The sequence below is a fragment of the Pelobates fuscus genome, chromosome 2 (assembly GCF_036172605.1).
Source record: "Pelobates fuscus isolate aPelFus1 chromosome 2, aPelFus1.pri, whole genome shotgun sequence".
NCBI classification, from domain to species: domain Eukaryota; kingdom Metazoa; phylum Chordata; class Amphibia; order Anura; family Pelobatidae; genus Pelobates; species Pelobates fuscus.
In genome coordinates, this window is record NC_086318.1 from 357,457,994 (window position 1) to 357,483,536 (window position 25,543).

The following is a 25,543-nucleotide window of genomic DNA, read 5'->3' on the forward strand; positions in this document are numbered from 1 at the left end:
TTTACTCATTGCAAAATATCTGCATCAATAATCACTATTGATGGAAAGGTATTTTATAAAAATAAATGATTTAAAACAACGGAAATTGCAGGATATTATTAGTTTCGAATCTACATGTAGGCTTGATTAGCATATCTCATTGTGAAATAAATATAACGAAAGAATCCAATCTTCCATAGCAGCTAATGCAATATACATGAATTATTATTGTCAGGGCACAGTACTTCACAGACCGTTGATCACAAAGAATTGCCTTTCGCCAGTGGAATTTCAGTCAAATTATCACAAAATATAAATTGTAGTCTGCTCTCCCACGGATGAATACAAAAAATAAGAAAAAAAAACCTCTCTCTTCCTCATAGTTATGAATCATGGATATAGACTATGTACAGCCAAGGAATATTCCTGCAATGTATTAAAAGAGCTTTGCATTGCTCACACGGTTATTATACTCAGTAGGGTAAAGATGGAAAACAGAGAGAAACAATGGGTTGGAATAAGATATTTAAACACACAATCTCAATCATAACCTCTTATTAATGGGGTTTGTGCAGGGACTCCTTTTATTATACTATAAAATAATATAGAGTAATAATATGGAGAATACATATATATGTATATATTATTTTGTTCTATAAAAAAAAAAGAGAGACAGAGGGAGGGAGAGAGAAAATAATGCCATAGTGGGGTTATGGACGTCAGTAATTATACTTTTATAATAATTACACAATTCGTCATTATATATTGTTTATATCTTTATGATATTTTTAAGCGAGGGTTAGATTGAGGGTCATGGCTAGTGTTTTAGGGTAGTGTAGGGAAGAAGGAGTAGTGTAAGTGTTGGTGTATGTGGGGGCTTAGGGGAGATGTTTACTGTGAGGGCAGCCCTGAGACTTATATAGCTCATATCTCTGTGCTACCTTAGATTACTATCACTGGGAGTTACACTCACAGGTGGCAGCTACTCCAGCTGCAGGCATTGGTTCAGTTTGGGAACAAAATAAGTTAAAATGGCAGAAGGTGCGGCTTGAGAATGTGACGCCCACCAATCTCAGGCCATATGTTCCTATTCTGCCTGTGAGGAGGACCCCTGATCTGCGTGGAGATGAACCATGCATTATTATCTGTTGTGATAGACAGACAGAAATATATACAGTGAGTTAAGTGGGTCTTTCTGGGTGGTTTAATCTGATTTAACTGCTTTGAGAATACTGTACCATTTATTTCTCGTTTGGCCATTTTCGTTCCGTGGTGCTGCAGCTCCATTAATTTGCATCCAGATGGGTTATTTCATTTTCCTGCTTAAACTGGTCCTAATGTCTTTGCTTTCATCATCTAAATGTAAAGCATAGATACACGACCTACTCTTACCTTAGACATACCTGGGTTATAATACATCCACGGAATAAACATTCATGGCTTGCTTTCAGATACTCCGCGATCCCAACACATTTACATGGATTGGGATCAAATAAGGCTCATGTTTGGGTATCCCTGCATCTATAGTCTGCCTTGAGCGTCCATCACACATGGATAAGCATCATGACAGTTGGATTCACACCACAAACCAAGGGATACATGTGGCCTACACAAACACCGAACAGATTTCCTGGTACCAGCGAAAGTCACAATTTCACAAAGTTATGATTTCAATCATGTATAGACAACATACAAGGAACATATGTACACATAAGAAATAGCTTCAGCAACATATGACCTGAGCTCAGTTTTCTGTGTTCTCAATTTTCTGAACACAGTGTTACAAGTGAAATGTTCAGTTTTACTTTTTTGGGAGAATATAAAAAAAAAAAAACCTCATAGGCATTAAAAACAATTTACTGAGTCCTCAGCTTTAACCTGATTTTTTTAAGAATGAGATTCACACCAGTCACATCACCTGAATTAATACAGGGCTAGTCTGACCATTGTTAATTGTCAGCTAATGGTTAGCAGTGCTAAAGGCGTACTATGCTGACAGTGCTATTTCAGAATCCTGAGCTTGGTGTGAATGTGTCTAATGATGTGCTCACTGTACGCTTTCTGGGAACAATCCCCTGGTGTCTCCCAGCACTCACCTGTCATCTTCTCTCCCTCCCTGCTCACCAGCAGGCAGAAGCTCATGTTAAGCAGTCTGGGACAGAGAAAATGGTGGATGTATTGAGTGTAAAAAGACATGGCACTCTATTAGAGAGAGCAAAACAGCAACAGCATTTACACAGTGTGCAAAGTCAGCTTTTTCTTAAAGGAACACTATAGTCACCTAACCAACTTTAGCTTAATGAAGCAGTTTTAATGTAAAGATCATGCCTCTCAGGTTTTACTGCTCAATTCACTGCCAATTAGGAATTAAATCACATTGTTTCTGTTTATGCAGCGCCTGTCACACCTCCCCTGGCTATAATTGACACAGCCTGCATGAAAAAACCTGGTTTCACTTTCAATCAGATGTAATTTACCTCAAAAATTGTATCTCTTTCTCTGCAAATTGAACTTTAATCACATGCAAGAGGCTCTTGCAGGGTCTACCAAGCTATTATCATAGCAGGGGATAAGATAATCTAAATTAAACAGAACTTGCAATAAAGAAAGGATACCTTTTAGATGACTCTTTACAGGAAGTGTTTAGGAAGGCTATGCAGGGAAGTCACATGCAGGGAGGTGTGACTAGGGTTCATAAACAAAGTGATTTAACTCCTAAATGGCAGAGAATTGAGCAGTGAGGCTGCAGGGACATGTTCCATACACCAAAACTGCTTCATTAACCCCTTAAGGACCGGCCTGTTTTTGCGATGTTTGTACGTTAAGGACCAGAGCAGTTTTAACACTTTTGTGGTGTTTGTGTTTAGCTGTAATTTTCCGCTCTCTCATTTACGGTTCCCATACAAGTTATATATTGTTTTTTTCACGACAAGAAGGGCTTTCTTTACATACCAGTATTTATATTATGTCATATATTGTATTTAAAAAAAAAAATAAAATATGGTGAAAAAAAAAAAAAAAAACATGTTTTTGGACTTTTACTTGAAAAATCTTTTACTTATCTACAAAAGCTAATGAAAAAAACTGCTAAATAGATTCAAAATTTTGTCCCGAGTTTAAAAACATGTGGACAAAAAATTTGTCCCAGTGTTTACATGCTTTATTGCTTTTTTTTGCAAGTTATAAGCCTATAAATACAAGTAGGAAATTGCTGTTTCAATATATATATATTTTAAATGTATCAATAGTGACATTGTTACACCGTTATCTGTCATAAATCCCCGAAACACACCTAACATGTACATATTTTTTAAAGTAGACAACCCAGGGTATTCAAAATGGGGTATGTCCAGTCTTTTTTAGTAGCCACCTAGTCACAAACACTGGCCAAAGTTAGCATTTATATTTGTTTGTGTGTTAAAAATGCAAAAAACGCTAACTTTGGCCGGTGTTTGTGACTAAGTGGCTACTAAAAAAGGCTGAACATACCCCATTTGCAATACCTAGGGTTGTCTTCTTTTGCAAATGGTATGCCATCATGGGGCTAATTCTCATTCCTTGGCTACCATACGCTCTCAAAGGCAACCTAACCAATCTGACAAATTTCAATAAAAAAAAAAAAGTAAAATCAAGCCTTATATTTGACCCTGTAACTTTCACAAACACTATAAAACCTCTACATGTGGGGTACTGTTATACTCAGGAGACTTCGCTGAACACAAATATTAGTGTATCAGAACAGTAAAATATATCACAGCAATAATATCCTCAGTGAAAGAGCTGTTTGTGTGTGAAAAATGCAAAAAACTTCACTTTCACTGACAATATCATCGCTGTGATATGTTTTACTGTTTTGAAACACTAATATTTGTGTTCAGCGAAGTCTCCCGAGTAAAACAGTACCCCCATGTACAGGATTTAGGGTGTCATAGAAAGTTACAGGGTTAAACACAGTGCTAGCAAATTAAATTATCTGGACTTTTGGCCTGGGTTGGCAGGCAGGTCCCTCAAATTGCAATCATTAAAATTACTTAATTAGGTAAAAATATTACATAAATATGCACGTAGAATTTTAATATATATACATATTTATGTATTTGACGTCTACGTGTATATTTATGAAATTATTTATGTAATTATGTATGTGGACATATGTATATTTTGTATTATTTTTATTTATTTATTTATACATAGATATATATATCATTACATTCTAAGTGTATTTTGATATAAATATATATATATCAATATCAAAATACTGTTAGAATAAAATTGAATATATATATATAAATTTTTTTAATTATTAAAAATTATTTTTATTTTTTGTTATTTATTTTTATTAACATATTATTTGTATTTTATAATAATATATATATACCATATATATAGTTATTATATATATAGTATATATTCGTGTGTAATTTAAATATAAGTGTATTTTTATATTAATATACGTATATATAAATATAAAAATACACTTAGTGTGACATTATATATATTATATATATACATATATTATATATAGGTATATATAGATATAATACATGTATATATATCATATATATATATATACACATATTATTTTTTTTTTTACACTGATTTCTTTTTTTTTACACTTTATTTTATGATTTTTTACTTGCAGGGAGACTGCCTGTCAGCACAGACAGCCCCCCTGCAGGCAGATACACAGACCCCTATTGCGGTCATGTGATCGAGTGATCACATGGCCGTGGGGTCCTGATCTGCCGAGGGGGGACTGCCCGGGCAGACAGGCAGTCCCCCTGGACCGGGAGGAGAGCTGATCGCCGCCATGGGACCGACGGCGATCAGGTAAGTTGCCCAAAACCGTTATGACGGTTCAGGACCGTCAGCGGTCCAAACGCACGTTTTACCGCTGACGGTCCTGAACCGTCAGCGGTCCTTAAGGGGTTAAGCTAAAGTTGTTTTGGTGACTATAGTGTCCCTTTAACTTATCTATAGTTAACCAGACCACAAAAAATTGTGTTCCCCTACATCCTTTCTAAGTCCCCATACTAAATTCTGTCTGCACAAAGCAAAAAAGGAAGAGCACATGAAGATCAGTAGTAAAAAAATGTGTATATATATATATATATTTGTTTTTATAACTCAGTAGGCCTATTCTAAAGGCTTGGACCTGGAGCTTCAGCTCACTTTAAGACTATGAGCATATACACACATGTCGTGCAGTCTTAAATACACAGTGTTCACTAGTGCTCTTGCTATCTGTTGCCCCCACGTTCAAGCCCACAAAAATCATACCAGGTAAAAAATCGAAAGCCTGCCATCTAGTGGTAGCTTGACTAACAAACTATTTCACATACTTCTATTGCGCTCTTGAGGACGATGGTACATATCCTTTTTTACCATTTTGTTCAGAACCCAAATTATGTATATACCATTGTCATCCTAAACTATATAATAAATATTCCAATAGATTTTGCTACACACTTTAATTGTGCTTTACTAGTGGGGATGCACTAAACTGCATAAGGACTCACTGATGGTTTGTGACCCAGAACCAGAACCAAGTTAAAACCTCTTTAGAAGATCACATCTGCATTGCTTGCAAACGCATGAACAAACACACATGTAGCAATCGTCTCCAAAAACTTTTAACTTTTAACCCTTTAAGGACACAACTTCCGAAATAAAAAGGAATCATGACGGAATATTTCCGTCATGTGTCCTTAAGGGGTTTTAAAGCACAACTGTCACTTCCACAGAAATTAAATGATTGATTAAGGGAACCAAGATGGAGGTGCCCAGATCTCGGATAGGTATCTGCATTTCTACGTTTGATTTAATATTTTTTAAATCTCAAAAACACGTGTGTGCTAAACATTGGTGCTAAGTAAACATACAATTAAATATCTAACAATTCTCTTTTAACCCCTTAACGCCGTTACGGCGTTCTATGCCGTCGCGGCTTTAAAGGGCTTTAAAGCCGTTGCAGCGGCATAGAACGCAGTAACGGCTGAAGCCCCCAGGAGGTAAGCTATACTTACCTCCGCCGCGATCCTCTTCTGGGGGGCTGCCTGAGAGCCCAGGCAGCCCCCCTCCGGCAAATGAGGCCCCCGGGGGCCATGTGATCGCTCTCAAAGAGCGATCACATGGCCCCCTATAGCTGGTAGGAAAGTATAAAAAAAAATTAAATACACATGTTGAAATAAAATAAAAGTATTTATATATATATAATATATGTATATATATTATATATAATATATATACATATTCTATATATGTAACGTCATGCGTAATGTATTTTAATATTAATATTAGTATATATATTAGTATTAAAATACACTTAGAATGACGTTACATATATATAATATGTATATATATTATATATATAATAGATCTACATATATATATTATATATATATATATATACGTATAATTACAATAATAAATAAATAAATAAAATATTAAAACAAAATTTAAAATAAATTATATATTCATATGTAATTTCATTCTAACTGTATTTTGTTATTAATATATATATATTGAAAACAGAATACACTTAGAATGACATTCTATATATATCTATCTATATATAAAATACAAATAACGCAAATATATATATATATATAGATAAATACATATAATTACATAAAAGATTACATTAGTATACACGTAGAATTTAAATACCGTATATACTCGAGTATAAGCCGAGATTTTCAGCACATTTTTTGTGCTGAAAAACCCCAACTCGGCTTATACTCGAGTCAATAGTCTGTATTATGGCAATTTGCATTGCCATAATACAGACAGGGGCTGTGGGGGCTGTGAGAGAGCGTTACTTACCTCTCCTGCAGCTCCTGTCAGCTCTATCCTCCTCCGCGGCGGTCCGTTCAGCACCTCGGTCAGCTCCCAGTGTAAGTCTCGCGAGAGCCATGGCTCTCGCGAGACTTACAGTGTGAGCTGACAGAAGAGCTGACCGGACGGCGCGGAGGAGGAGATAGCTGACAGGAGCTGCAGGAGAGGTAAGTAACGCTCTCACAGCCCCCACAGCCCCCACAGCCCCCGCTGAACTGCCAATGCTGGACCACCAGGGAAGGAGAGCCCCCCTCCCTGCCATATATCAAGCAGGGAGGGGGGACGAAAAAAAAACTATAATAATAATAATAACATCAAAAATAATGAAATTAAATAAAAAAAATAATTAGAAATAATAATATAAAACAAATTAAAATAATTACAAAAATAAATAAAATTGCCCACCCCCCACCAAGGCTCTGCAACACACACACACACACACACACACTGCACTCATACACACACACTGCATTCATACACACTGCACTCATACACACTGCACTCATACACACACTGCACTCATACGCACTCATACACACACACTGCATTCACACACACACACTGCATTCATACACACACTGCACTCATACACACTGCACTCATACACACTGCACTCATACACACTGCATTCATACACACACTGCATTCATACACACACACACTGCACTCATACACACACTGCATTCATACACACACACACTGCACTCACACACACACTGCACTCATACACACACACTGCACTCATACACACACTGCATTCATACACACGCTGCATTCATACACACGCTGCATTCATACACACACGCTGCATTCATACACACACACTGCATTCATACTCACACACTGTAAATAAATATTCAATTGATATATTTTTTTTAGGATCTAATTTTATTTAGAAATTTACCAGTAGCTGCTGCATTTCCCACCCTAGTCTTATACTCGAGTCAATAAGTTTTCCCAGTTTTTTGGGGTAAAATTAAGGGCCTCGGCTTATATTCGGGTCGGCTTATACTCGAGTATATACGGTACCTATAAATGCATATATATTAAAATTCTACGTGTATATTTAAGTAATTTTTTAACATAATTATGTAATTTGATTAATTAAAATTTGATTGACATGCCTGACAACACAGGGAGAAAGTGCTGAGAATTTAATTCGCAAGCACTATATTTGACCCTGTAACTCTCCAAGACACCATAAAACCTGTATATAGGGGGTACTGTTTTACTCGGGAGACTTCGCTGAACTCAAATATTAGTGTTTAAAACTGGTAAATTGTATTACAACGATGATATTTTAAGTAAAAGTGACGTTTTTTGCATTTTTTACAAACAAACGGCATTTTTATGGACTATATTATTGTTGTAATATGTTTTACTGTTTTAAAACCCTAATATTTGTGTTTAGTGAAATCTTCCGTGAATAGCAGTACCCCCCATGTACAGGTTTTATGGTGTTTTGGAAAGTTAGAGAGTCACATATAAGGCTTGCATTTCATTTTTTGACATTGACATTTGCCAGATTAGTTATGTTGCCTTTGAGACCGTATGGTAGCCCGGGAATAAGAATTACCCCCATGATGGCATACCATTTGCAAAAGTAGACAACACAAGGTATTGCAAATGGGGTATGTCCAGTCATTTTTAGTAGCCACTTAGTCACAAACACTGGCCAAATATTAGTTTTTTTGCTTTTTTCACACAAAAACAAATAGGAACGCTAACTTTGGCCAGTGTTTGTGACTAAGTGGCTACTAAAAAATACTAAACATACCCCACGTTCAATACCTTGGGTTGTCTACTTTTTCAAATGGTATGCCATTATGGGGCTACCACACCGTCTCAAAGGTAACATTACTAATCTGGCAAATTTCAATTTGAAAATGGAACGTTCTATATTTGACCCTGTAACTTTCCAAAACACCATAAAACCTGTTAATGGGGGATACTGTTGTACTCGTGAGACATCGCTGATTACAAATATGTGCATTTTGTTGCAGTAAAACCTAACAGTATTATGACATTTACAGCTAAAATGTGAGGCGGAACTACAAATTAAAAAAAAGGAATTAAAATTTCTCACAGTTTTTTTTTATTTTATTCATAATAAATTGTTTCATATATAAATATTTTATATGAAATGAAAGCCCCGTTTCTCCTGAACAAAATGATATATAATAAGTGTGGGTGCATTTAATATGAAAGAGGTGAATTACGGTTGAACAGACATATAACGCAAATTCCAGTTTTTGTTTACGTTTTGTTTTGATCAGAACGTGCACTATTGACTCTGTCCTGAAGGGGTTAAAGAAGAAACACGCTAATATATCAAATGATGTAAACACCAAACAATGGTAGATAAGAGTTACCGACTTGTCTAAAAAGACTCAGAACGTAAATATTAACTTTTTCGATTTGTTTTTGGGAACAATAACCATTTGGAACCAAGGACTGAGAAAAAAAAAAGTTAGCACTTAAATTCACTACATGCAGTAGTCCCTGTAAAAATGCATAAACCTTACGTTAACACAGCCTTCATACTCTACTCATAGATATAAATCATAAAACTATATAAATATAAAAAGAAAATGATGCTGCTGAGAGAATTCTTGGCATATTGATTAGGAAACGTGAAGAATTACATCTCTTACTGCCTATGGGTAATTCTGTGAAGCTGGAATGTCTGAAGCTGCAGCAAGCAAAAATTATTTGCCAAGACGAAATAAACTTTAATTTAGTTGTGCAGATATTATACATTTCACCTCTAGTGAAATTACCACAACGAACCTCCGAGACAACAGTTTTAACCTTGGCCAAGAAAGATAAAGACGTTATAATATTCATCAGTTTTAGTTAAGTTTTGTGAATAGGGATGTCATAGAATTCATTAGGGCTACCCGTTGAGCAAGAAACAGCAGGGTGAGTTAGGAGCTTGTGTGAGTTTACATACCAGTGGTAGTTATTTTTTGCACTCTACAGTTTTAACTTGCAGTTTATTGTAAATTATTCATGGGAATTTTGAACAATATCTGGCGGTTCTGCCTCCCAGAAGATGGTATTTACTCCCTCTGATTTGTAAGAAACGAGCATCTGCTAAAGTGGCAAAAACCTGCGGTTACTATGCAATTATCTAAACTGAAGATGTATAAAAAAAACAGAAAAACTTGTGTAGCAAATTACATCAACTGTTAAAATGGTTCCTAAAACATGCAAATTGATAACACTGTAAACCATCTTAAATGCCTACAAATCAATGAATAAACACATTTAATAGAAGTGTAAAATTGTGATGAGATGTTCAGCACGCACATATACTGATGTGTAAATCCACTCAAACATGTTTTACGATATTCGCAACGATACAGCAAAAAAAAAAGAAAAAAAAAGAAACAAGACACAAAGTTTATAAAAGCATCTGCTGAAGTAACTATATTTAATGGAACAATGTTGTAACAGGAAGAGAGGGTGACTGGTCGCTGGCTTGGGACCCAGACCTGTCCTGCTATGGGTACTATGGACACATTAAGAGATTTTGTTTGCTTTTTTAATCGTAACAATATGCCGCTGGTTTTTACACCTGATTAGACACTACAGAAATATTTTTTTTAGATCTAACTATTTATGCAGAACAGAATATTTTGAAGTCAAAAACCTTCTTTAAACCGACCGATGCTAATAGCTTCAATGACATTAAATGTGGCCTCCATCCAAGGTGCTAGGTGTTTCTAAAAGTCAATTCACCCGTATACGTAGCAAGTATAGTGAAATGAAAGATTTTTAACAGACACAGTTTTTAAAAGGTAAATTTGTAAAAAAAAAAAAAAAAGGTATTATGAAAGTTTTTTTAAATAAAGAGATTGTACGCATCAAAAATATAGAGAGGAAAGTACTACTTATTAATAAGTTAAAAGGAAATGTTTTAAGAAATTAATTTGAGTACTCATTTAACACACAATTTGACGCAGGCTTTTAACATTAAAAGGATTGAAAAAAATATATTGACCTTTACTTTTGGAGGAGTTGCCCCTTGAGCCTAGTATTACAGTTAAGAAAAGCAAAACTGTAAAAACATTTTTGGCACCCCGCACTTTCAAATATAAAAATTATTTTAAGAAATCGATGGTGGCAAAGTCTTCCTAGAAAGATGTTTTTCTTTTACTAGCAGCCAGACTGGAGATCCAAAGGCTACAGGTCTTACAACCGAGTAGTAAAAAAAAGTCGATTTTGACATTATTTGTTTTCTATAACTTTTTTTTTTTAATTCTTTATTTTATGCATAGGTTAATCAAGCTGGTTTACACCGCCACAGCAGCTGGTTCAAACTGATCATTAGACATATTATAACAGTAGTGTGGCATCGAAAAAAAACATCGCACATTTTTTGTTAATGTAAATAAACAGGCTTGAATCTAATGACTACATATTATAGCAGTGAACCAGAAGTATTAAGGAATGTCATGGGTAATTTAGACGCAATGGTGTCTGAGCAAATCGCGTACCTTAAGCAGGTAACATACTAGGTAGTCAATTGCTATAACGTGTGAGTGAGACCACTGGGATGTGAATCAAAAGAGTGAGGGTATCCTTCACTAGGGGCAATAGAAAAGAAAACAAAAGAAAAACGAACAAAACATAGGCTGCTAGTGTGTGCACTAGTGGAAGGGACAGTAAGGAGATAATATACTACATATTACATATGTGACGAAAGCCACTTCGCCACTGGGCTTTGGAGAGGACTACTTGCCAGCCTTTTGCCCTGTGACTATTGCCCCTTTAATTTGTTTTGGCTGAGAGACCCTATTTGTGGCTATTGGGACTTTAAACAATGGTTCTTCGAACTCCCGAACTGTCAAAGTGGCTGCCATTCGACATTCAACACGTGGTGGCATGGACCAAAACCGCAAATAGACTTTAGGGGGACTTAGCCGCGAATGCCCTGGAACTATTTTGGGCAAAAATATGACTTCCATAAAATTGAACTGAACCCCTTATCTGAGCTGAGTGAGGATATGTTATGTTTGGATATGTTGTTCACCCAGATCGGAGCTATCAGGGGATGTAAGATTTATTGGGATATGTTGTATTTTGGGGTACTTATGGTACTTAATAAAAATATGTGTTTTTTATGCTTGGGGATAATGACATTAATACATTATCTACCTTGTATCACAGACAGAGGGGAGGGATTGTGTGCTGTATGTGGGAGTGTCAGGCATTGTTACATTGTTTCTATTGGTCTGTACAATTTGTGCCCTGGTGCCCCATCAGGTCCAGTGGATGTTCCTCTGGCCTGAAAAGTTTTATAAAAATCCAACCTGTACCATTAAACTCTCAGATCTTCTTACCCTCAACTCACAGCCTCGTCTCGTGTTGTAGGGAACAGCTATAATCACTACAGGGTTTGCTTATAATCATTATACTCCCTTGTATTCTACTAGCTCTTGTAAGAGCTCTACAGCTGATCCTGCTATACTCTCCTGGAGGAGAGAGTTACCCACTGGAACCTGGAACCTGGAGCCTTGTCGTAGGTCCAGGGTGGGCAGAAGACGGAGAGATCCTAACCAAGCTGCGGCGGTTCGTGGGGTCTGCAGTGATTATGGTGTCTGGTGTGGTGCTGATGGTCTTTGGTGACCACTAGGAGCATCCGTCGGCAGAGGGTCTGTCACAACATATTATCCAGTTGTATCTCTGGCTTGGCCGTAGGGGTTAGATCAATTACTTTCCCTATGAGCCAGATATTTGCGCGTGCGATATGAGTGTGGTCTACGACCCCTAACCAAGGGGATCATGGGGGGGGAGATAAATGGTGACAGTCACCATAGTAGCCCTATTGTGGTGGTATCAAGCCTAAGGTGTGGGGCACCCAAAATAAACGTAAGATACTAAAAACCTCTTATATATGAACCAAAGAAAAAGAAAAACATCTGTGCCTATGCACTCTTTTGGTAAGTTTGAGTCAAGTGGTTGCTATCGGGGTGCCTCTCCTTCGATGTACAAAGAGACAGTCCTTGTTGGGTCCCATACGTGAGAAGTGGTAAGTGTGCCAGGGAGACCAGTTCTCGTTGGGAGCCCTAAAGCTTGAAGGAAGGAGTCCCCCTCCTTTATAGAGGAGAGTTTCAGAGTGGTGCCGTTGTGCTCGACCATTAGGGTTTTAGGCAGTGTCCAACGGTAGGTCATTTTGGCTTCTTGTAGTCGGCGGGTCACTGGGCCCAGAGTTCTCCTCCATTGGAGGGTGGTCCTGGTTAGGTCCTGGTAGAAGGTGAGATTGGCGGACTCGAAGTCAAGCTGCGTTTTGCCTTTCACAGCTGCGAAGATTTTATTTCTGTCTGTTAGGGTTTGGCACCGGATGATCACATCTCTGGATGCCAGGAGAGGTGCCTGTCTCAGTTTGGTGATGCAAAAGGTTTCTGCGAAAGCCAGCTTTTTCGGTTGCGTATGTGGTAGTAAGGTAGCAAAGAGGCGTCTGAGGTAGTGTGGCAGATCCGACTGGCCTATTTCATCAGGGATGCCCCGATTTTTACATTTATTCTGCGGCTTCTGTCCTCTGTAGCCTTCAGCTTATCAAGCAGGGCTGAGTGGGAGGACTGGAGTTGCAGCACTGTTTCTTTAAGGCCTCTCACTTCTTGTTGTATGTCTATTATGTCCTCTTCTGAGGTTTTCACGAGGTCGGTCACTGCTTGGACCTCTGTCCCATGTCTGCAGCAAACATCTGTTTTAGTTCTAACAAGAAGTTCCTAATGTCCAGCTTGGTAGCCGGTGCATCCAGGTGTGACGGTGAGTCTGAGGTATCCCCCAGGGCTTGCTCCGAGCATGTGGAGCCCGCATCTGGATCAGGCATGGTGGCCATCTTTGGGACCGTGGGGGGCTGCAGCATTGCGCCTGTGTCGCGGGTGTCTTTACACGCACCTGTAGTTATTCGCTGGGATTTCCATCCCATGTCTGCCGAGGGCTCGGATGTCCCGTTCTCCATGAGCGGTGTGGTGATAGAGTACATCGCATTGCGCAGTGCTGACTCAAATTCCCCGTAAGCGGGGTAGGCCTTGACTTTGCGACGTGCCTTCCTGTCTGTCTGCGGGAACAAAAAGAGCATCGGCTGGTTGTTGGTGTTGCCCTCTTGGGCCGATTTGGCTTGTCAGGCTATGATTGCCGTCGATTTTCCTCTGTTTTGCCGGAGCACCCGGGAGATCTTTTTCTTTTTAATGTCTATAAATTGATTTATTTATTTAGATTTTATTTTCCTGTTGTCATTTTTTTTATGTATTATATTGTTCTTTTACTATTTGTATAATTCTAAACTTAAGTTTAGTTTTTTAATTATTATTATTAGTATTCATAGTTATTTTTTTTTGGAGCTTTTAAAAAAAAAAATTTGATCCCTTAGGTTGCAGTCTTTTGGTCTGTGGTTTTGCAGGATCCCTTCTCTTCCTCTTTTTATCCTGTACAGTTTTTACTCTATTTGTTATTTGAGTCATTTATGTGTTTTCTTTCCTATTTTTTAATTACAAAATTGTTGGAATACTCTCACATCGAATATTTACTAACTGAGTGGAATGCAAGTTTAGGAAAGACTGATGACACGTGTTTGGAACGCACACTTCATGCGAAAAATAATTGTTCTAAAGATAATGGAAACCGGAAACGGTATTAGAAAAAAGGAAACTTTAAAAAAAAAAAACATATAAAAACAACAATTCTTCCTGTTATGTGTAGGATGACAATAAAACAATAATAAGAAAATTAATTTAAATATCATATTTTATCTATTTGTATTGGTACATATTGTTGTTTGTACATTCTAACAGCTAATTGGTACCATATTCAGAGAACCATTTCTGTTGAGTATTTATATGGTCAAATACAAAAATATTTTATAAATTTTAAATATGCCAATATTTAAGGGTATTAATAGTCTGTTTACCATGTAACGTATGTTACTGCTAAAGTTGACATTTTCAATGAGATCCAAGGTGCTTCTGATTGATGAGTGAATTTTATTTGGACATTTGTTTCTATCATAAATCTTGACCTTCCTCAGACAAGTCTGTTAGTTGTGTGCCTGCCCATTGGTGAGAGCTACACCAGACTGACAGTTAATCTCAGACATAATTAGGATTTTATTAAGACACGGAGGCTCCTATTATGCTGCACTCTTTCTTTATTTACCTCAGCAGCAAAGAAAAATAACATTAACCCCTTCAGGACGGGTGACGGACGAGGTCCGTCATCCAGGGAATACCTTTAACGACGGGTGACGGTCCGTCACGCGGTAAAATTAACCCCAGATCGCCGCAATCGCGGCGATCGTGGGGTTAATGGTGCTCCCGGTCTGCCTCTGTATTAGAGGCAGACCGGGAGCACCGAATCCGGCTGCCCCAGCACATGTACCCGCTCTGACAGCATGTCAGAGCGAGCACATGTGCTGTGTATACTTACCTTCCGCCTCCCTGCACTTCCGGGTTCACTGTGACGTGCAGGGAGACGGATCAGTGCTGATCCTGCCCCCTAGTGTAAAAAAAAAAAAAGTAAATTTAAAATCCCACCCCCCTTTACCCATTTTAATAAAAAATTAACCCCTTCCCTGCCAATTGATCACTGACTACAGTGATCAATTGGCAGGGATTACATTTTAATATGATCTGATTTTTTTTTTAACCCCTGAGGGTTAATTCTTTTTTTTTTTTTTTTTTTAAATTCTTTATTTTTGTGTGCAAAAGGAGAAAGCAGTTACAGAGGCATGTGCCATGCTCCAACAGCATGTGCACTCGATATAGCAATAAACAGCAGTGTAAGAAAGCATGGCTTGATAACACATTGCACATTTTTTATGTGGTAGTGAATTGCAAGAAATGACACGGTATGCTATCTGAAGTTAGAAAGAACAAAGTTGCGATAGTCTAGGATTTTGAGTAGCTTAAACATTGGGTTATTCAACGCAATTTAACAGTATAAACTTGTTTGGCGCAATGATGCGTCATCACTATGGGTAACTACAGGGTAACTATGCAAACTACTGCGCGTTTTTGTTTCCGTTTGGTACAGGCTTTACATATTTTATGCTTATATTGATTGGTATTAATGATATACATGTATGACTTAGATATTTTATGAGTACAGAACACAACAATTGAATTCAGTGACTACACTTGTGTGTGTGCGGGTGGTTTGCTAGGTTGGCTTGGCTGGGTTGATCAGAACATTTACCCAAGGTACACAGGGTGGTGGTTTAACATGCGGTTAACCGAATAGGATTAGGGTCATGAGCTATTTTCATATGCCATGGGTGCTGCTCTCATGAACGTTAAGTGCTGATGAGCAGTGTGGCTTGTGTGTTATGGTGCCAGGTACTGTAGGCTACATTTACTGTAACATATGTGGGATTGACTGACCAGAGGGTAGGGTCATTTAGGCACTAGTTGGCACAGCAGGGACCTGCAGGCAAATGCGCATGTATTAATAAACTCAAGGTGTTGTAACTTATAACGGGGAGCAGTTAGTTATAGTTGTGGGGGCTCTGTGTGTTGCAGCCGATATACAGCAAGTCCTCTGAGAAAATATTACCAGTCATCGAATAAACCACCACGGGACCTAGCTGGGCTCAGAGTGCATCACAGTCCACAGTCACCCTATGCCTTGTATCGGTAGGGCATAGTCTCTGCCCGCTCTGGGGCATGTCAGGGTTTGAGTAGCTGATGGTAGGCAGTGTGGCTTGTCGAGTAGGGTTCGATCTCTCAGTCTCTTGTCGGGCTTGTGCTTGTTTCCTGTCGATTCTCGCCTCTGTGCAGCTGCTGCAGGGTCTTTGCCGGGTTGGCGTGTGGTAGAACCTCGTGGAGGTTGCCATGGTGTCCGGGGTCTCCTGGCCCATTGCCAGTGAAGTGCAAGGCGCCGGTGGGGCAATACAGAAGTGAGTCCCTGTGGGAGCTTGGGGCGACTAACCGCTGGTCGGGGTTTCAGACGGCTCACCCGTGGTTGTTGGTCAATGTGCTGGGACTTTGGTCGGCTCTTCCCCGCTCTCTGTGGTACTCTTGGGGCGTTCGCTTGTGCTGCAGGTTTTAGCTTGGGTGCCGGTTTCATTGCGGTCCCTGGGTTTCTGTTCAGGGTGTTCCCACGCCTGGAGATCTTGGCCCAGAAGTCGGCGAAGATGCGATCCAGCCGCACCGATAGTGGGGGCAGGTCGTGCTCCGGCTCTGAGGCCCACGTGGCGTCCGCCATGTTGCTTGTCACTGGTACGGTGGTGCCGGGCGTTTGAGTGTGATGCCCTTGTGCTGGGCTGCATGCTTGAATTGCCGGGATATCCCTCACCGGCGGGGGGGGGGGGGGGGGAGAGGTTGGCCCGTGGAGTCCTCCAGTGTAGCGGGTCTCAGTCGGCGGAGGGATCGGCTGTCTCCCCCGCGCCTCCCGGGTAGGCCTCGCGTAGGCCTTAGGGCCATCCATCGGCCGTGGTCACCCAGTCGGGTCTTTTCGTCGATTTGGCCTTCCTCCCGTTATAGACCCCTAGTTCTGGGGTTTAAAGGCGAGTAATTCGTCGTGTGTGGAGGTGTTTCAGACTTAAATTGGGCTATTTTGCCCGGAGCTCTTCTGGTTTGCGACCTCTCGGCTGGGCTGTCAGGCTCCGCCCCCCCTTTTTTTTTTAACCCTCAGGGGTTAAATTTATTTTATTAATTCATTGAAATATTTTAAAATTATAAATTTAGCTAGCTGGGGAGGGTGGAAGTTAGTGGGGAATTGGGGGATTTAGTGTTAGGCTAACTAGGGGTTAACGTTAAAAAAAGTTTTAAAATAAGCTTTAAAAAGTTAAAAAATTAAGTTAAAAAAAGTTTTAATAACGTTTAAGTAAAAAATTAAAAAAAATAAACCCTTTACCCAGTCCAAATAAAAATTAACCCCTTCCCTGCCAGTCGATCACTGCCTACAGTGATCAAAATACAGATCACAGTATTATACTGTGATCTAATTTTTTTTAACCCCTGACGATTAACTTTTATTTACTTTTTAACCCTCAGGGGTTAAATGTATTTAATTAACTAATTTAAATATTGTATAATTTTGCTAGCTGGGGTGGGTGGGAGTTATGGGAAAATTGGGAATTTACTGTTAGTGCTGCTTACTGCTAGTTAGGGGTTAACGGTAAAAAAAAAAAAGCTTAGAAAAATGTTAAATCTGTAAAAAAAAGTTTTACGAAAGTTTAAGAAACTTTAAAAAAATTAATAAGCATAACAAAAGTTAAAAAAATAGTTTTAAAAAGTAAAAAAAGTTTTAAAAAGTTAAAAAATACATTTAATAACGCTCATTACCACTACACCTGGTACAAGCTAGCGGAAAAATGATCCCACGCTAAGGTTCAAAATATGCCTTTTGAAATACCCTGGGATGTCTTCTTTAAGAAATGTTATGGCTTTATGGGGTATTTGGATTATATAGCCTGGTATAATACTCTAAAATGGGACATGGGCACAGCGTAAAAATGTAAAGTTTTAAAAAAAATGGAATGGCTGTGTCCCAAATGTGCCCCTCCGATGTCCACATTTGCTTGGCAAAGGTAAATACGGGGGTATTTTTGTACTCAGCCGACATAGCTGAGCAACATATAAAGTATTATAGAGTGGTGGTACACATAAGGTTTGCAAAATATACTGTGCAAACTCACTTTGTGTGTCAAAAAGGCAGAAAAAACGCTTATTACCACGACACCTGGTACAAGCTAGCGGAAAAATGATCCCACGCTTAGGTTCAAAATATGCCTTTTGAAATACCCTGGGATGTCTTCTTTAAGAAATGGTATGGCTCTATGGGGTATTTGGATTATATAGCCTGGTAAAATACTCTAAAATGGGACATGGGCACAGCGTAAAAATGTAAAGTTTGAAAAAAAATGGAATGGCTGTGTCCCAAATGTGCCCCTCCGATGTCCACATATACCTGGCAAAGGTACATACGGGGGTATTTTTGTACTCAGCCGACATAGCTGAGCAACATATAAAGTATTATACAGTCGTAGTACACATAAGGTTTGCAAAATATACTGTGCAAAATCACTTTGTGTGTCAAAAAGGCAGAAAAAACGCTTATTACCACTACACCTGGTACAAGCTAGCGGAAAAATGATCCCACGCTAAGGTTCAAAATATGCCTTTTGAAATACCCTGGGATGTCTTCTTTAAGAAATGGTATGCCTTTGTGGGGTAGTTTGAATTTAAAACCTGCGAAGATGCTTGGAAATTGCACATAGGCCCAGCGTCAAAATCCAAAGTTCTGTAAAAACTGATATGGCTTGGTCTCCAATATGGCACTGTATCTTCACAAAATAGTGCCAAAGACATTCAATGGGGATGTCTTTTTACTCAGAAGACTTGGCTGAGCATAATTTGGAGGTTTTGAACTTAGTGGCACATATGAAATATACAAAATGCCCAGCAAAAATGCAATCCGTATGTAAAAAAATGCCCCAAATTATTATTTACCACATACTTTGGCATATATTGGTGAAAAATGGGGGCATGCTAAGGCACAATATGCACCATGTGATATACCCTGGAGTGTCTACTTTTACAAATGGTAGGCCTTTGTGGGTTTTTTTTGAACAGTCAAACTGTTATAATACCCCAAATGGAAGCATACGCTCATTAAATCCGTCTCTCAAAATTCTACTGTGAATACTGAAAAGGACAGGTCTCCTGTATGGCACTGTAGCTTCATGAAATAGTGCCATAGACATACAATGGGGGTGTCCTTTTACTCAGAAGACTTAGCTGAGCATAATTTGGGGGGTTTGAACTTAGTGGCACATATGAAATATACAAAATGCCCAGCAAAAATGCAATCCGTATGTAAAAAATGCACAAAATTATTTTTTATCACATACTTTGGCATGTAATGGTAAAAAAATGGGGGCATGTTAAGGCACAATATGCACCTTATGAGATACCCTGGAGTGTCTACTTTTACAAATGGTAGGCCTTTGTGGGTTTTTTTTGAACAGTCAAACTGTTATAATACCCCAAATGGAAGCATGGGCTCATTAAATCCGTCTCTCAAAATTCTACTGTGAATACTGAAAAGGACAGGTCTCCTGTATGGCACTGTAGCTTCACGAAATAGTGCCAAGACATACAATGGGGGTGTCCGTTTACTCAGAAGACTTAGCTGAGCATAATTTGGGGGGTTTGAACTTAGTGGCACATATGAAATATACAAAATACCCAGCAAAAATGCAATCCGTATGTAAAAAATGCACAAAATTATTTTTTACCACATACTTTGGCATGTAATGGTAAAAAAATGGGGGCATGTTAAGGCACAATATGCACCTTATGAGATACCCTGGAGTGTCTACTTTTACAAATGGTAGGCCTTTGTGGGTTTTTTTTGAACAGTCAAACTGTTATAATACCCCAAATGGAAGCATAGGCTCATTAAATCCGTCTCTCAAAATTCTACTGTGAATACTGAAAAGGACAGGTCTCCTATATGGCACTGTAGCTTCACAAAATAGTGCCAAAGACATACAATGGGGGTACCGTTGTACTCAGCAGAAGTAACTGAACACATAATAAAACTTTGTACAGGAATAGCACACACCAACTTTACAAAATACACATGAGAAGTTCTTTGTTATAAGTTTGTGTGCGAAAACCCCCAAAAAACACAATTTTACTCCAATATTTAGCAGAGGTTGGCGGTAAAATGGCTACGTAGAAAGTGTCAAAACAACCTTAGGTAAATAGCCTGTGGTGTCTACTTTATATAAATATATACTTTTGTGTGGCAATTTTGTTTTCTTTTATGGCTATTAAGCTTACAAGACAAACATACCAAATTCTAAAATCGCTCCACATTAAAAGTTTATTTTACTCCTTGTGCTTTGTGACCTGTAACTACCAAAAAAAACTTAAAATCCCAGACACATTATATATTCTGTAAATCAGAACAACTAAATGAATTTATTTTTAATTACTTTCCTTAACCTGCACTAATTGTGCACACATTATTATTGCAAAAACTGTTAAAAAAAATCAAGATTTTTCATTTTTTTTGCATTTTTCTGTATTTTTTAATAATAAATAATCATTTATGTAAATATATGTTACATCAAATTAAAGCCCTTTCTGTCCTTTAAAAAACGGTATATAATATGCGTCGGTGCAATAAGTTAGTACAATGCAAATTGCAGTTGAACGCAAACAGCAAAAAAATGCAAAAAATGCTTGTGTCATTAAGTGAAAGACAAGCTTCTGAAGCTCTGTCCTTAAGGTGTTAAATCAGTATAAAAGAAACCAGTAAATAACATGAGATATATCTTCCTAGCAACAGGAACAGCCATACAACTTCCTCTTTCTTTGCTGCTACCTCAGTTAAGTGACACTGGGTCCCACAGTTCTTAACTGTGGGATCTTTTACTTTATTCATATCATTACTGTGGTTAATATAGTTATTATAGTTATTACATTTTAATTATAATATTTTAATGTTTATAAATATATTTAGTTACTTCATTTTAACTTAATTTGATGTATTTACTTCATTTGCTTCAGTTATATGCTTTATTGTATATCCTTTGATAATTTCTTTCCCCTCTGACCTCCTTGGCCCCAAGATTACCATCAATTGGGGCTCAGGGACGTCTTTGAGGATCTTTATCACCTGTAAAGTGCTATTGTGCTGTTTTTTTCCCTTCATTTATCTGCCTGGCTGCTGCTCTGCCACCAACTGCCAGAAATCCAAGGTGGGGTTTAGTTATAGTGGCAGCTCTTGTGTTTTTATATTACAATTGCTATGTTTTCACTATTGTGAGTACTTTCATTTCTTTATCCTGTTTAGTTTTTTTTTTTTTTTACTTGAGGGTTACTCAACCCTTTCCTTTTGGTATTATTTTACTTTATTCATCCCCTTAGGTTTGTTTGTATATTTATGATGCAGTCTGACAGGATCTTTCTGGGTCTACAGCAAACATGCAGATTAATGTAGAAGCCTCTCCAGGTATCTCTGGAGATGAGGCTGAATTTCTGCTTTACTGATCCTGCTGACATGCAGGCTTTAATTGACACTTCCATGGCAAAAGCCATGACTGGGCCCTGGTGTCAGGCTGCAATGCCTCATATAAGGCTAAACACTCCTCCAAAACAATAGAGATGGACAGTACCATACCTGTCACAGATGGCGCGATTAATTTATCACTGCGCAAAAGAGCTACTAGTCGGGCAAAATCGACTAGACTTTGAAAAAGGGCAAAAGCCCAATTGAACTCTAAATCTCAGCTATGGGATATTGAGGAGGAGTTTCCTGAGTACTATATGGAGGTGTATCTGTACTCACACTGGCTCTGCTTCAGCCTGCCCGCAAGGCCTCATATAAGGCTAAACACTCCTCCAAAACAATAGAGATGGACAGTACCATACCTGTCACGGATGGCGCGATTAATTTACCACCGCGCAAAAGAGCTACTAGTCGGGCAAAATCGACTAGACTTTGAAAAAGGGCAAAAGCCCAATTGAACTCTAAATCTGAGCTATGGGATATTGAGGAGGAGTTTCCTGAGTACTATATGGAGGTGTATCTGTACTCACACTGGCTCTGCTTCAGCCTGCCCGCAAGGCCTCATATAAGGCTAAACACTCCTCCAAAACAATAGAGATGGACAGTACCATACCTGTCACGGATGGCGCGATTAATTTATCACCGCGCAAAAGAGCTACTAGTCGGGCAAAATCGACTAGACTTTGGAAAAGGGAAAAAGCCCAACTAAACTCTGAATCTGAGCTCAGTGATATTGAGGATGAGTTCCCTGAGTCCTATATGGAGGATTCAGAGGATATTTCTGATCCTGATTATGAAATTACTGATGAAGAGGATGCTAATCCCATTTGGGATACATGTCCTGTTAAACCTACCAAGATTTAGGTAGATTATGTGGACTCAGGGACACCAATAGGATCTTGGACACTCAATGTGTGCAGCGCATCATACACAGATATGGTAACTCTGGACTCAGAAGCGGAGGGTGAACACCAATGGTGACTTCTTCACATAGAAGTTTGGAATAAGCGCACCATATTTTGAACAGCTCCAGATTTGATAATCAAATCCGACGCAAGTTTGCACGGTTAGGGTGCTCAATGCGGAAATATTTCCACCAAGGGCAGATAATCAAACCTGGAATCGACACTCCACATCAATTGTTTGGAACATCTGGCTGGTTCCTTTGCAGTCCACAGTTTCTCCCCAACTCAAGCCCAATGCGCTATCATTCTGAAGATGGACAACGTGTCAGCAGTCCGCTATATCAATCATTCGGAGGCACAAAATACAAAATTCTGACCTACATGCCTTGTGATTGCTGGCAATTTTGCCTGAGACACAGCATTTCAGTCACGGCAGAATATATTCAAGGTCTCTCCAACACTACGGCGAACTGGTATTCACGCCAACTCAGAGATTCCAGCGGCTGGCACTTGGATTCCATGGTCTTCCAAGACATCTGGAACCTATGTGGTCTATTGCAAATAGATCTTTTCGCTTCTAGTTTGAATGGTCAACTTTCCAGTTTTTTCAGTTGGAGACCAGATCCGATAACACTGGCTATGAATGTTTCTCCAAGGAATTACGATTTTTTGCCCTTTGCACTGATTCCCTGTTGCCTTTCCATCGATATCACCAGTCCGACACCTGGTGATCGTGGCTCCTCTATCGCCGTCCCAACCATAGTTCTCTCCTCTTACGAAGAGGGTTATCGACCTTCCATCTCTCAAGTGCCTACTTCAGGATCGGGACGGTGTACCTCATCCCCTTGTTCTCCAAGGTCTCTTGCATCTCATAGTGTAGTCTATTTCAGGGAACCTTGGTCGGTCAAGGGAGTTTCGCAATCAACTCCCCAACTTATCAAGGGTGCACCCAACACGAGACAGGCTTATACATCTGCTTGGAGCAGATGGCATAGTTGGTGCATGAAATTAAATTTAAATCCCATATCGGCTCCTTTTATGTCTGTCCTCCATTTTTCTGACTTCTATGATGAAGGTAAAGCCTATCGCACTGTGGACCTTACCGATCGTCCACTTCTGCTGGCCATCAAAGTTTCAATTGGACGCCTGTCGGTTGACATCCTGTCATATATTGACTTCTCTGAGGAATATGGTTTGCTCATCCACCCTTACCACGATACTCAGTCTTGTGGGACGTCTCTATTGTCTTGAATTTTTTTCTTGCAGGAGTTTTTTTCTGACGTACGAACTCTTGAGGTGGTTGCTCGTTCCTTTACTCCAGAAGGTGTCCTCTTTGACATTTCACGGAGGACAAAAACCTCCTCTAAAATCAATTTTACCCAGTTTTCCTTAATAGATCTCTCCTTTGCCCTGTTGCATACTAATGGGTGTGTGAACATCATTCCACTACGTTACGGAATCCTTTGAAACCGGAACCCTTCATCTCCTTCCAAAAGTCGCATCGTCCGGTGTCTACTCTAGCCTGGTGGGTCAAATACGTTATGTCTCTAGCAGGTATTGATACCTATGTGTCTGTGCCTCATTCGGTTCGATGGGCAATGGCTTCTAAGGCTTCCTCGATTGGTTGTCGCTTGGAGGATATTATGAGAGCGGCTGGTCTTCGGAGTCTACATTCCATGATTTCTACTTTAGACCTATTCAACACTTCACTGGAGACATAATTTCACAGCTTTGAACTAGCATAATAGGAGCCTCCGTGTCTTAATAAAATTTACAGATTTTACTATTAACATGACGTAAAGTCATGATTTTATTAATGACACGGAGGCGAGTATTATCCCTCCCTCCCATCCCTGGAGGTTTGGTCTTCTCTGGGTAAGTTGACTTCACGGTAAGTCTTTTTTGATTACTGGGTTTTATCCTTGTTAACGACAGTCGAGAGCTTAAGGTTTGACTAAACTGAATTTCATGTTATGTATATATATATATATGATATTCCATGTAATGCAAATTTATGCATAAATCCAGTTTTATACTTGGATATTACCATATTCTCCTTTCTCTTCCAGCTTGACTTCGAGATCCAGATTAAGGCTCGTATACCCTCTAATTGGAGCCCACTTTTTATTTGGATTTGTTGTCCTTGTTCGGGATCGCAAGAAAGAGGAAGTTGTATACTGGACACTGCCTATTATGCTACAAAGAGGATGCTGATTGGCTGTTCCTGTTGCTAGGAAGATATACCTCATGTTATTTACTGGTTTCTTTTATACTGATTTAATGTTATTTTTCTTTGCTGCTGAGGTAAATAAAGAAAGAGTGCAGCATAATACTCGCCTCCGTGTCATTAATAAAATCATGACTTTACGTCATGTTAATAGTAAAATCTGTAAATTTTCTGATGCTGTACACCATGAAAATAATGCTTATGTGTGAATGCTTGTTGCTTTTATTAAACTCACTAAAATCTGAAGAAAAAAAAAAGTGGAAACCGGAAACGGAACATCCAAACAAGGTCTGGTACGTGTCGTAGGAAACAGGTGATGGGAGGCATGGCTGACACTGGGATTGGCTGATGGAACACTTGGAGCCATGCATGGATTGTGACTTTTGATTTTGACTGTTGTCAAAGTCCTTCTGGAAGGAGGAAACATGTTGGGTCTTTTTATTTTATACTTTTATTTATTAATTTTATTTCTTGGTGTATGCATTTGCTGCCCACCACCTGTAACTCTGATTTGTATGAAGATCCAGTGATTATGGTGATGTGCCTGAATACATTTTTAAGC